This window comes from Balaenoptera ricei, chromosome 10 (assembly GCF_028023285.1).
Source record: "Balaenoptera ricei isolate mBalRic1 chromosome 10, mBalRic1.hap2, whole genome shotgun sequence".
In the NCBI taxonomy this organism is placed as follows: Eukaryota; Metazoa; Chordata; class Mammalia; order Artiodactyla; family Balaenopteridae; genus Balaenoptera; species Balaenoptera ricei.
The window spans coordinates 69,370,410-69,383,396 of record NC_082648.1 but is presented as its reverse complement, the minus strand read 5'-3'; the positions used below and the strand labels follow the sequence as shown (position 1 = coordinate 69,383,396).

At 35.4% G+C, this 12,987-nt stretch overlaps 1 long non-coding RNA gene across 1 annotated transcript in view; it reads right to left on the bottom strand.

Moving 5' to 3' along the window:
* The window catches only part of LOC132373439 (uncharacterized), a 357,254-nt gene that overhangs the window by 6,780 nt on the left and 337,487 nt on the right, over positions 1 to 12,987 (bottom strand). Inside the window, exon 3 of the long non-coding RNA XR_009505421.1 lies at positions 7,553 to 7,624. This is a non-coding gene — a long non-coding RNA (uncharacterized LOC132373439). The remainder of the gene's footprint in view (positions 1 to 7,552; positions 7,625 to 12,987) is intronic.

Below are 12,987 nucleotides of genomic sequence, written 5' to 3'. Positions count from 1 at the left end.
CTGAGAAGATCTTGGTGACTAGGGGCTCAGCCCTCTTAGGATGAAGGTAAGGTCTGGGTTGTGCCACCATATAAACCAGCAAAGGTAGTAGATGAGTGTAAGGGGAATCTAGAATGGATGGTGATGAGAGATAAGTGTCAGTTACTGTGTCAGACCAGCTGCAGTACAATTTGAATTCCAAATAAACAGCAAACTTTTTTTTTAGTATTATTACAAGCATGTTTTATGCAATACGTATACAAAAATTATTAGGTATTCTGTGTTTCACTTGCTAAAAATGGTAACCCTACCTCTGGTGGACATGGGGTATGCCTGTATGCCTCCCAGATGCCTCATCAAAAGACTTGTCCCCAGTGCTGGGAATGCTGTCAGCAGATGCCTTCAGCTGTTGGCCCTTTTAGAGATTGCCTCAGATACAGAGACTTCAGCTCAACTGAGCTCACAGCCCTCCAGGAATGTCTCGCATCCCATCACTCACTGGAGCAGATAGATAAAAGTCTGGCCACTTTTACCAGATGGGCACAACTCTGATAGGACACTTCAGCTTGAGAGGTCCTGGTGGGGTCAGCTGATGCTGTTGGGCCTCTGCTACATTCAAATACTTCTGCTGCTGAATCCTGCTGCCCCCTTCTCCTTTCCACAGGTGTCGATCCCAAAGGAACTCCCAAATAAACATCCTTCACACACCAAACTCTGTCTCAGAATCTTCTTTCTGCTGGAAGTGAACTGCTACATTCTATTCCCCTGGACTTCCTTGTATAAGAGACAGAAAAAAAAATCTGTCTTTCCTTAAGTAATTTTTTATTGAGATATAATTTATAGGCATTAAAAGTCAGAGATTGTAGGTGTAAAGTTCAGTTAGTTTTGACAAACATACACTCATGTAACCCACACCGCCATCAAGATATAGAACATTTCCATCAACCAAGAAAGTTTCCTTTTGTATTTTCCCAATCATTTCCCTGACCTCCACAAGAAGCAACCACTGATTTGATTTCTATCACTGTAGATCAGCTTCATTGATTCTCGAATTTAATATAAATAGTCATGAACTATGTATTATTTTGTATCTGGCTTCTTTTATTCAGATTAAGGCTTTTGAGATCCGTCCATGTCATTAAGAGTATCAATATTAGACTTGTTATTGCTGAGTTATTATTCCATTGAATCACAGTGAGTTAATCATTCTCCTCTTAATGGATGTTTCCCACTTGGGGCTCTCATGAATAAAATTACTAGGAATACTTTTATCCATAGATTTATGTAGGTATATGTTTTCATTCCCATTGGACAAATATGTAGGAGTGGAAAAGTGCTGGCCCATAGGTTAAATATGTTTTATTTTTAAAGAAACTGTTAGTTTTCCAAAGTGGTTGTACTATTTTGTATTCCCACCGGCAAGGTTGGAGGTTCTGGTGGCTGTACGTCCTCTCCAACATTTGGTACTGTCAATATTTTTCATTTTAACTACACTGGTGGAAATGTACTGATGTCTTGTTGTGGTTTTGATTTGATTAAATATCATTATTTGATATCCCTGATATCTAATAATGTTGAACACTTTTCATGTACTTATTCACCATTTGTATATGTTTTTTTGTGAAGTGTCTGCTCAAATCTTCTGCTTATTTTTGAAACAGGCAAAAGATAAACATATATATGATGTATATAAGATATACATTATAAATATGTGATATGTCATTTGTCATATACATGTGTTGCGTATATTTTCTCCCAATCTGTGATTTACCTGTACATTTTCTTAATGATGGATTTTGATGAAGAGAAGTTTAAAAATTTTGTTGGTGTGCAACTTATCAATTTTTCCTTTTATAATTGGTGCTCTCTGTGTCTTTTTAAAAGCCATATTTATTTTGAGTTCTCTTCATAAGAAGCTAAAATTTGTCCTAGCTGATATGCTTTTTCATAGTAACAAAATAAAATTAAAATATTTCAATTTTTAGTTTAAAACAAATATATATGTTCCTTAAATGTGAATTTCTTTAATTTTTCTTAACCATTTTAGGTCTCAGTTGATAACTGGTAGATGTGAATTCATATTTAAGCATATTTCATCATATCAGAAAAGAAAAAAAGATTTTTAAACCTCATAAAATTTGTATAGCATATTTAATTAACTAAACAATGTATTCTACTATTAGTATAAATATTTGAGGACTGAGTATATAGTCAATATTTTGGAACTGTTTATGTTTGACATACTTATTATATTATTAGTCTTTCCCTATATTATAAATGCTAAATAAATTTTCAACATTATAAATTTTCTGATAATGGTGTGTGTGTGTATGTGTGAGTGTGTGTGTGTATTTGAAGTATGTGCATTTGAAGTGGAAAAATCCACTAAAGATTTTCAAATGAGTATGATATTTTTATACAATGGAAAAAAATAACTCAGTCTAAGAGTATGTTCATTAGATAAGAAAAGCAAATGATAAGAAAGTTGTGCTCAGTAACATTATGCAGAAGAAATCTGCTTACATGCTAAAAATAGAAGACATGATATTGAGCAGGATAATATTTTCCAGTGATTTATATTCAACACTTGCATTTGTGCTGAAATGGGAGGCACTTACTTATAAAAGCACTAAGATGCCTTTAAGTAAAGCACTGAAGGAGGTTGGTAGTAAGTTAATAAAATACATTTCAAAAGGAAACACTTAAAATTCAATCCTTTAAAAATTTATCTAACCACCAGTTTTTAATTTATAAGGTGACACCTATGGCTGATTTTTAAAATATATATAAAATATCTTATCTCTATGTCTCAATTTCTACAATGCCTTTCTTTCAGTTTTAAAAAAATATATTTTCTGGTGAATAGTTTATTTACACCCATTTTTTCCTGCTTTCTTCTTTTTTGCTATTGTTAGTTTATCTTGAACTTATTTATTTATCTTGTACAAGTTCAAATCCTGGCTCCACTGAGCATCAGCTATGTGAATGTGAACAATTGATTAATATATGACACTGATATAATAATAATGCATAACTCACAAAATTGTGGTGGAAAGCAAATGAAATTATACATGTAACTAGCTTAAAATAGCACCTGGGGCATTTGGTAAGCATTAAATAAATGTCAACCATTGTTACCAGTATTATATATGCATACATATATCTTAGTCTGCTTGAGCTGCCATAACAAAATATTATTATAGACTGAGTGGTTTGAAAAATAAAAATTTATTTCTCACTGTTCTAGAGCCTAAGAAGTCCAAGATCAAGGTGCAACTGATTTGGTTTCTGGTGAAAGAGCTCTTTTTGGCTTACAGTTGGCTGACTCCTCACTGTGTCCTCACATAGTAGAGACAAAGAGAACTCTCTCTCTCTTCCTCTTCTTTTAAGGCCACAGTCTTTTATCTGATCAGGACCCTGCCCTTACAACTTCATTTAACCTTAATTACCTCCTAGATACCTTGCTTCCAGATTCATTTACATTGGGGGTTAGGGCTATGACATGTGAATTTGGGGGGAATACAGTTTAGTCCATAGCAACATATTTATAAAATATCTATCAATTATATTTATTTTATGGAAGGAATCATATGCATATAACATGAATATATGCATATATATATACAAAATATATAAATATTCCTTATAGAAATAAATATATAATATACATTTGTATATAGTTTTGTTTATATTTGTATTTAATATATAAAGTAATAAACATAAATATTTCTTATAGAAATATAATTATTTCTACAATGAAAACTAGATTTTTGCATCTATCTGCAATGATATATATACATGTAGCTTATTCACTTTGTTGCACAGCAGAAACTAACACAACATTGTAAAGCAATTATACTCCAAGATATAAAAAAAATCTACAATGACTGTGATTTTTAAAGGATGCCATAAAAGATGCTATTGGAATGCCTATAATGTTTATACAAGACTAGATGACTCACACACCATTTCCTCTTCTTATTTTCTTCTCTTTTTTCCCCCACTTTTTTCACCAACATAGCAGATTGCTATAAATGACAACACACTGGTGAAGAATTGCTGTTCTAAAAATGGGCAGAAGACCTAAATAGACATTTCTCCAAAGAAGATATATAGATTGCCAACAGACACATGAAAGAATGCTCAACATCATTAATCATTAGAGAAATGCAAATCAAAACTACAATGAGATATCATCTCACACCGGTCAGAATGGCCATCATCAAAAAAGCTAGAAACAATAAATGCTGGAGAGGGTGTGGAGGAAAGGGAACACTCTTGCACTGTTGGTGGGAATGTAAATTGATACAGCCACTATGGAGAACAGTATGGAGGTTCCTTAACAAACTACAAATAGAACTACCATACGACCCAGCAATCCCACTACTGGGCATATACCCTGAGAAAACCATAGTTCAAAAAGAGTCATGTACCAAAATGTTCATTGCAGCTCTATTTACAATAGCCAGGACATGGAAGCAACCTAAATGTCCATCGACAGATGAATGGATAAAGAAGATGTGGCACATATATACAATGGAATATTACTCAGCCATAAAAAGAAATGAAATGGAGGTATTTGTAATGAGGTGGATGGAGTTACAGTCTGTCATACAGAGTGAAGTAAGTCAGAAAGAGAAAAACAAATACAGTATGCTAACACATATATACGGAATCTAAGGAAAAAAAAAAAAAAAAAAGGCCATGAAGAACCTAGTGGCAAGACGGGAATAAAGACACAGACCTACTAGAGAATGGACTTGAGGATATGGGGAGGGGGTGGGGTGAGATGTGACAGGGTAAGAGAGTGTCATGGACATATATACACTACCAAATGTAAAATAGATAGCTAGTGGGAAGCAGCCGCACAGCACAGGGAGATCAGCTCGGTGCTTTGTGACCACCTAGAGGGGTGGGATGGGGAGGGTGGGAGGGAGGGAGATGCAAGAGGGAAGAGATATGGGAACATATTGTATAAGTATAACTGATTCACTTTGTTATAAAGCAGAAGCTAACACACCATTGTAAGGCAATTATACTTCAATAAAGATGTTTAAAAAAAAAAAAGAATTGCTGTTCTATATGCTACTAATTTTTTCATAAAAAATCATATGCTCATATACTTCCAACTTCAAACATAATCTCAAAAATAGATGGTCATTCTCTTCCTGGTGAATGCTGAGAAAGAAAATAAAAGCAGTTTGTGGTGGAGGATGAAAGCAAATAATCACCCAGCATGTGTATTTGGGGTCAAATAAAGGAGTTTTTTCAAAATGATTTCAAAACTGTCCTAACACCTTTGTTTCATATCTGATAGGAATCCAAAGGGGTGCCAGTCGAGCTGAGCTGCTTGATGTGTTTAGAACATTTCTGGGTATGGATGCTGTTAACCCAACAGTCAATGTATCATAAAATTAATTTCCATTCCTAAATTTTTTAAAATAATATTTCTTATTCCTTGGGGTACTGGATTTTTTCTCCATGTGGTTTTTATGGTTAAAATCAAGAGATTAATATAAAGTATTTCCTCCCATGGGCACAGTGGAAAAGTACAAAGTAAAATACACCATACATTAGAGAGAAGAAACATAGGTGATAGCTGGAGGTCTAAAGTCTAGAGTTTTTTATTTTTAAAATGTTTATTGAAATATAGTTGATTTACAATGTTGTGTTAGTTTCAGATATATCTATCTATCTATCTAGATATATATTTATATATATAGACAGATATTCTTTTTTAGATTCTTTTCCAGTACAGGTTATTACAAGATGTTGAGTATAGTTCCCTGTACTATACAGTAGGTCCTTGTTGTTTATTTTATATATAGTAGTGTGAATATTTTAATCCCAAACTCCTCATTTATCCCTTTCCCTCACTTGCCTTTGGTACCCATAAGTTAGTTTTCTATGTCTGTGAATCTATTTCTGATTTGTAAATAAATTCATTTGTATCATCTTTTTAGATTCCACATATAAGTGGTATCATATGATATTTGTCTTTCTCTGTCTGACTTACTTCCCTTAGTATGATAATCTCTAGGACCATCCATGTTGCTGCAAGTGGCATTATTTCATTCTTTTTTTATGGCTGAGTAATATTTCACTGTATATATGTACCACATCTTCTTTATTCATTCATCTGTTGATGGACCCTTAGGTTGCTTCCATGTCTTGGCTATTGTAAATATTGCTGCTATGAACATTGGGGTGCATGTATCTTTTCCAATTATAGTTTTCTCTGGATGTATGCCCAGGAGTGGGATTGCTAGATCATATGGTAACTCTATTTTTAGTTTTTTAAGGAACCTCCATACTGTTCTCCACAGTAACTGCACCAACATTCCACCAACAGTGTAGGAGGATTCCTTTTTCTCCACACCCTCTCCAGCATTTATTATTTGTAGACTTTTTGTTGATGGCCATTCTGACTGGTGTGAGGTGATTTAGACAGAATGAGGTGGCAGAGGAATATGTTTCAGATGAGGGAACAAGATAAAATCCCAGAAGAACTAAGTGATGTGGAGATAGGCAATCTACTTGAGAAAGAGTTCGAGTAGTGATCATAAAGATGATCCAAGAACTTGGGAGAAGAATGGATGCACAGAGAGAGAAATTAAAAGTTTTTACAAAGAGTTAGAATATATAAAGAACAACCAAACATATCCAATGTATCATTGAAGACTACAATAACTGAAATGAAAAACACACTAGAAGAAATCAATAGTAAAATAAATGAAGCAGAAGAATGGATCAGTGGGCTGGAAGACAGAGTAGTGGAAATCACTACTGCAGAGCAGAAAAAAGAATGAAAAGAAATGAGGACAGTTTAAGAGACCTCTGGAACAACATCAAGCACACTAACATTTGCATTGTAGGGGTCCCAGAAGGAGGAGAGAGAGAGAAAGTGCCTGAGAAAATATTTGAAGAGATAATAGCTGAAAACATCCCTAACATGGGAAAGGAAAGTGTCACCCAAGTACAGGAAGTGCAGAGAGTCCCATAAAGGATTAACCCACAGAGGAATATACCATGACACATTGTAGTCAAATGACAAAAATTAAAGATGAAGAGAAAATATTAAAAGCACAAGGGAAAAGCAACAAATAACATACAGTGGAACTCCAGTATGGTTATCAGCTGATTTTTCAGCAGAATCTCTGCAGGCCAGAAAGCAGAGGCACAATATATTTAAAGTGATGAAAGGGAAAAACCTACAACCAAGAATACTCTACCCAGCAAGGCTGTCGTTCAGATTTGACAGAGAAAACAAAAGGTTTACAGACAATCAAAAGCTAAAAGAATTCAGCACCACCAAACCAGCTCTACAACAAATGCTAAAGGAATTTCCCTAGGCAGAAAAGAAAAGGTCACATTTAGAAACAAGAAAATTACAAAATGGAAAATCTCACCAGTAAAGGTGAACATACAGTAAAGGCAGAGTTTTAGATTTTTCAGGAATCATTATTTTTGGACAAAGCAGTTTGTAGAAGGATCTAAATATGTATATATATATATATTTTTTTTAATCTGCCCACCATGTATATTTAATGATTGTACTGTAAGGTCAGACTACCTGAATTGTGTCTTGAATTTGCTCCTCATTGCTCTGTCACTTTCTCAGTCCTTCTGCCCTTGGTTTCCTCACCTGTAAAAGAGGAATAACAGTAGTACTTCTGTGTTAGGCTTATTATATTAATCAGTCCTTGAGATTATACCAAGCAGTGTGCCTGACACTAAATAAAACAGTAGTGTTACATATTATTGTTAGCTTATTAACCATGCTTTCTTTACTGGCTTCTCTGTTAAATCTGGTAACAGAGGTGGGTCGGTAATTCCGACGCTGGACAATCAGAATATTCCATTCTTCTTGTTGCACTCATGGGTTTGTTTGAAAATATGATCTGAAATGGACCAATCAGAGTCTCCTGTGGACTTACTTTATTTCTGGACTTTATTTTTCTTAAACTGAGATTCAAGCTTAGGGATTGTACCACTAGTATCCATCTTCCAAGGAGAGCAAGGAGAGAGGGTCTGGGGGGAGGGAGAGAGAGAATCTGATAATACTTGAATATCTAAATCCATTTATGCCAGAAGGGAGCACAATTTACTCCTAGACCATTTAGTTAGTGGGCCATTAATTTTCTACCCTCCTGTCTTCCCTCCTTCCTTCCCTCCCTCTCTTTCTACCTCCCTTTCTCCTTTCTTCCTTTTACTTTTCTTTTTCCTCTCTTCTTTTATTTATGCTGGTTTAAATTGGTTTTCTATCACTTGCCATTTGACCAATACATAATGAAGAAATTATAATAATAATAATTTTAATATAGATTTAAAAGATTTGAATGGGGACTAATGCAGTGCAGACACAGCACTGGAATTTGAGGTAATTGGTTTTTTTTTACATAATATTGAATCAGTCCTGTGAAACAGTAGGGCATATTGCTTGATAAAAATTATTTATAGGACAAAAATCACCCTAAACATTGCCTGCTTATATAACGAAATTTATCTCGCTTCTTGAACTTATTTCTGCTTATTATGAAGGAAATCATTATGTGAAAACATTTATTCAAGGAATTCACTCTTGTGTATTATACATATTGAAGTTTAATGTCATTAATTGAATTTCAGTAAATCGTAGCTTCTTGTTTAGATGAGAATCAATCACTGAAGAAAAAGTCATTGATTTTCCCCCATAAGCATCAGATTAATATTTACAAAGGTAAAGAATACCAAGTTTGGAATCTAGTAGGCTTGGACTTATGATTAAAAATACATGACATACTTATAGACTCACAACAGCCAAATGGAGTGAGGTAATTATCTGATAACAGTTTTCAAAGAAGATATCTTGGCATTTACCAAGATTCGTGGAAAACCTACTAGGATGATTACTATGGCAGTGAATGCAGAACATGACATTCAAAGTAACTGACAAAGTTCAGTTTTCTTTGTGCACTTGCAAGAAAAAGGACTTAGAAGAAGAAGGCTTACAATGGATCAGATTGAGTATCTTAAAATGTTGCTATCACATAATGGCATATTGGATCTCATTCAAGGCCTCTTCACTGCCACATTGTTTAATGGAATATGTCTGTATGTGCATGGATCTGGCATATGTTCAACACATCCTTGTTAAGCCATCAAGAAAAATAATGGTTTCGTATTACAGGAAAGCAAGGAACCTTACATTTCAGGACTTAACATTTCTAGACTGTCAAAACCTCTTGGTTAGCTCATTGACTTTTCCATATCTCTTTTGTCTTTATTTTATTAAGAAGATACAGTTTCAGAAAATTTTTCCTGATTTTACTTAGAAGAGATACTAAAAATGTTTATAACTCTAAGTCTCATTTATCTTTCAAATCCGAGGTTAAGTTCTACCTACTTCCCAAATCTTTGTCTGATTTACAGTAATCTTTCTTTGTTGAGATCCTCAGATAATTGTAAAGATCAATTATCTTTACTAATTGTTTAGTACTCATTGTTGAGGCCACTGGAGGTGGCAATAGAAATCACATCTCTACCCCACCCAAATTCTGAAGCAATTAAAAAACAAGACAAATGGGGCAGACAGGGGATAAAAAATATCATCTTCATTACTGATAAACTTGATATAGGTAAATGTGTCTTATATCTTACAGGCAAACAAGTTTACTAACAGTGTTCACCAGAATATTATAAATCTATTGTAGCAGAGATACCAGCTGCTTACCAAATCTGCACATGCTTTCAGTATTCCCTAGCTCCCTTGCAGTTAAACTGAATAATGTGATGAGTTCTAGACAATGCCCTATGACATATATGGTATGTCACTTCCAGGTTAAAGCATCTAAAAGCTGCTGTGCAATGTTTTGTCTTCACCTTAGCAACATTACCAGAAACTCATATGCTCAAGTGGTACAATGGCAAGACATAAGCCGACTGGATCTCTGACTCATTGCTTGGAAGTGAGTAGCTCTGGAGAGCTGCTGATCCAAGCCGACTTTGATACATGAAGTCACTGAGATTTTGTTACCTCAGCATTGCCTATTTCAACAAAACAAAAACTCATTCCCAGCTAGCTCTGTATACAACTTGTAGAATGGGGCAGCAGAGTGGAACACATTCTTTCTGTAGAGAAAAAGGACAGCAAATGGCTGGGCTAAACATGCCCAGTTTCTTTTCAGCCACTCATGGATCGTTGGTGGGGTGGAATGAGTGAAGAGATGCAATGATAGTGGAGCTCCTGCTACATATAAATAAATATCAAGAGTGTGAAAAAGAGTTCAACTCCCCTAACATCTAGCTACTCTTGTTCTATTAGTCTACTGGGTTTATCTAATAAGCCTGTGGATTACCAGTGTTCCCTTTGGAGGAAGAAGTCATTAGCCTACATGACACTCCTGCTTCTACCTTCATGAGACCACTTCTTCTACATAAACTACTGCTCCTTTGGGTATTTTTCTCAGACCACTGATGGGCAGTACAATTTTGTTGCCGCAAGGCTCTGAAATAGGACAGCTTTCAATATTAAATTAACATTTAGGTCACACTTGTAAAACATTGAAAATTCATTTCCATGTCTATTTCCCTTCCCAGATTGTTCCAACATAGCCTATCAGGAGTTCATGACAGCATCAAATGACCAGATCAAGCTATTCAAATAATGAAGTCAACATGGAGATACCCCAAATTTCAAAATGAGCCCCTTCATATTATCAATCACTAGGGAGAAGTTGACATTCAAGGAAATTAAATTCTCTTGCATCTTAAACTCAAAAATGTAAAAATGTAAAGAAATTGAAGTTTAATATCAAATACTCTTGTTCCTGGTTGTTAAATTTCAAAGAAATTAAAATCGAACGTTTATCCTTCTCTCTTTCTCTTTTGCATCTGAGCTTGGGGAGATTTCCTGTATTTGGGGGTGATTTTGGACTTTTTCAGCAGCTGCGCCCTAGAAGAACCCAGAAGTTAATTAATTGAATGCCAAGTCTCTAAGTGGTTCACATTTTTAAAGTCCAAATACTTTATAGAACACACATAAGTATACCTCTGCTCCCAAGCCTATTGAATTTAGAAAACTAACCATTCCCCATTCAACAGAAGTTATTTCAGGCAAAATTATATTGCCAAGAACCATTAGGAAAGCCTCAATTATTTGAGTGAAGGGGAGTAGAATAGGGAAAGCTTCTACAGCCACAGTTTAGTCTCACTAGGATCCTAGTTAGTTTACACCAGAAACCTGGGATTCATGACTGTGAATCTACACACAATAAGGGAAATTCTCACATTAGCATGTGAATTTTGGCATCATACCATTATCATACCTAGGAACAATATGCTCATGCTTCCTGTTTATGCATGATGAGTGAGGTGTCAGGCACAGTGTCTGGCTTAGTCTGCTGCTATAGCAAACTATCCCACAGTCTCCATGGTTTAAAAAAAAATCTTTTTTTAAAAACATGTTAGCTGCTAGTCACTTTAGATCACCTGGATCTGTTCCACATTTCTTTTTTTTTTTTTATTAAATAATTAATTAATTATTTATTTTTGGCTGCATTGGGTCTTTGTTGCTGCACACGGGCTTTCTCTAGTTGCAGCGAGTGGGGGCTACTCTTCGTTGCGGTACACGGGCTTCTCATTGCAGTGGATTCTCTTGCTGTGAAGCGCGGGCTCTAGGTGTGCAGGCTTCAGTAGTTGCAGCATGCGGGCTCAGTAGTTGTGGCTCTCGGCAGACTCTAGAGCTCAGGCTCAGTAGTTGAGTCTCCTGGGCTCTAGAGCACAGGCTCAGTAGTTGTGGCGAACGGGCTTAGTTGCTCTATGGCATGTGGGATCTTCATGGACCAGGGATTGAACCCGTGTCCCCTGCATTGGCAGGCAGATTCCTAACCACTGCGCCACCAGGGAAGTCCCCACATTTCTTTTTTATTCCAGGATCTGGGCTGAAGAATCTTCGCTTATTTGGAACATGCTGTTCTCACAGCAGAGGGAAAAGAGTAAGAGAGATGGCCACACACACACACACAAAAGAGCAGTGGCTATTAAAGCTGTTGTGTGGAAATGATGGATATCACATTTGCTCACATGCTGTTGGACCAGAGCAAGTGACGTGGCCAAACCCAACATCAATGTGACATATGTATACTCTTACACAGGAGGCACTGCAAGTCTTATGGCAATGATGAGATTCATAATTCACTTACAGAAAGTAGGAGTAATATTTGGAAACAATACAAGCTATTACTACCTCTTCTTTGCAAAATTTAAGAGTCGTAAATGAGGTCATTTAATTGCTGGGTCTCCTTCATCCATTATACTAAATATATCTTAAGTTCCATTTCCTCCTTGAGCCCCATACTTCAGGAGCCTTGTATTCATTAAAATGTGAGTTTTGTCTAGTGTAATAGCATCTACAATCTCTCGTGAGAAGACATTCATTTTCACACGTTTTCAAAACTTCTTCTATGGCTTTGTTTAGGCCCCAAATAAACTAGCTTCCTAGGAAGTTTTATGATAAATTCTTTGACTCATAGTTTTGAATGGTGTATTTTTAGTATTCCAAGTGTATCTTTTGGATATTAACTTCCAATTTAGTAGCATTGTAGTCACAAAATGTCTAATAAGAGTGATATTTGAAATTTGTTGAGAGTGGTTTTATGGTTTAGTGTGTGGTAGGTTGTGTAAATAAGTCATAAGTGCTTGTAAAGAATGTGTATTTCTAATTTGTGGATGCAGAACTCCATATGTATTCATTAAATAAAGATTATTAGTTGTGCTTTTCAAACTTACTATATTATTAACTTCTTTTCTGCATGACTCATCAATCATTGAGAAAGGCATACTGAAATACTTCATTATAATAGTCAATTCATCAGATTCATCCTCTATATTTGCCTTACATATGTTGAAGGTATTTTATCAAGGGCTTTCGGTTTTATAATTGTTATGTCTTCCTGTTCAATTGAATTAGATGGCACATAGCCTCCTAGTAAGAGAGTTCCTCTTCTGGCCTCCTTTGTAACCAGTTGT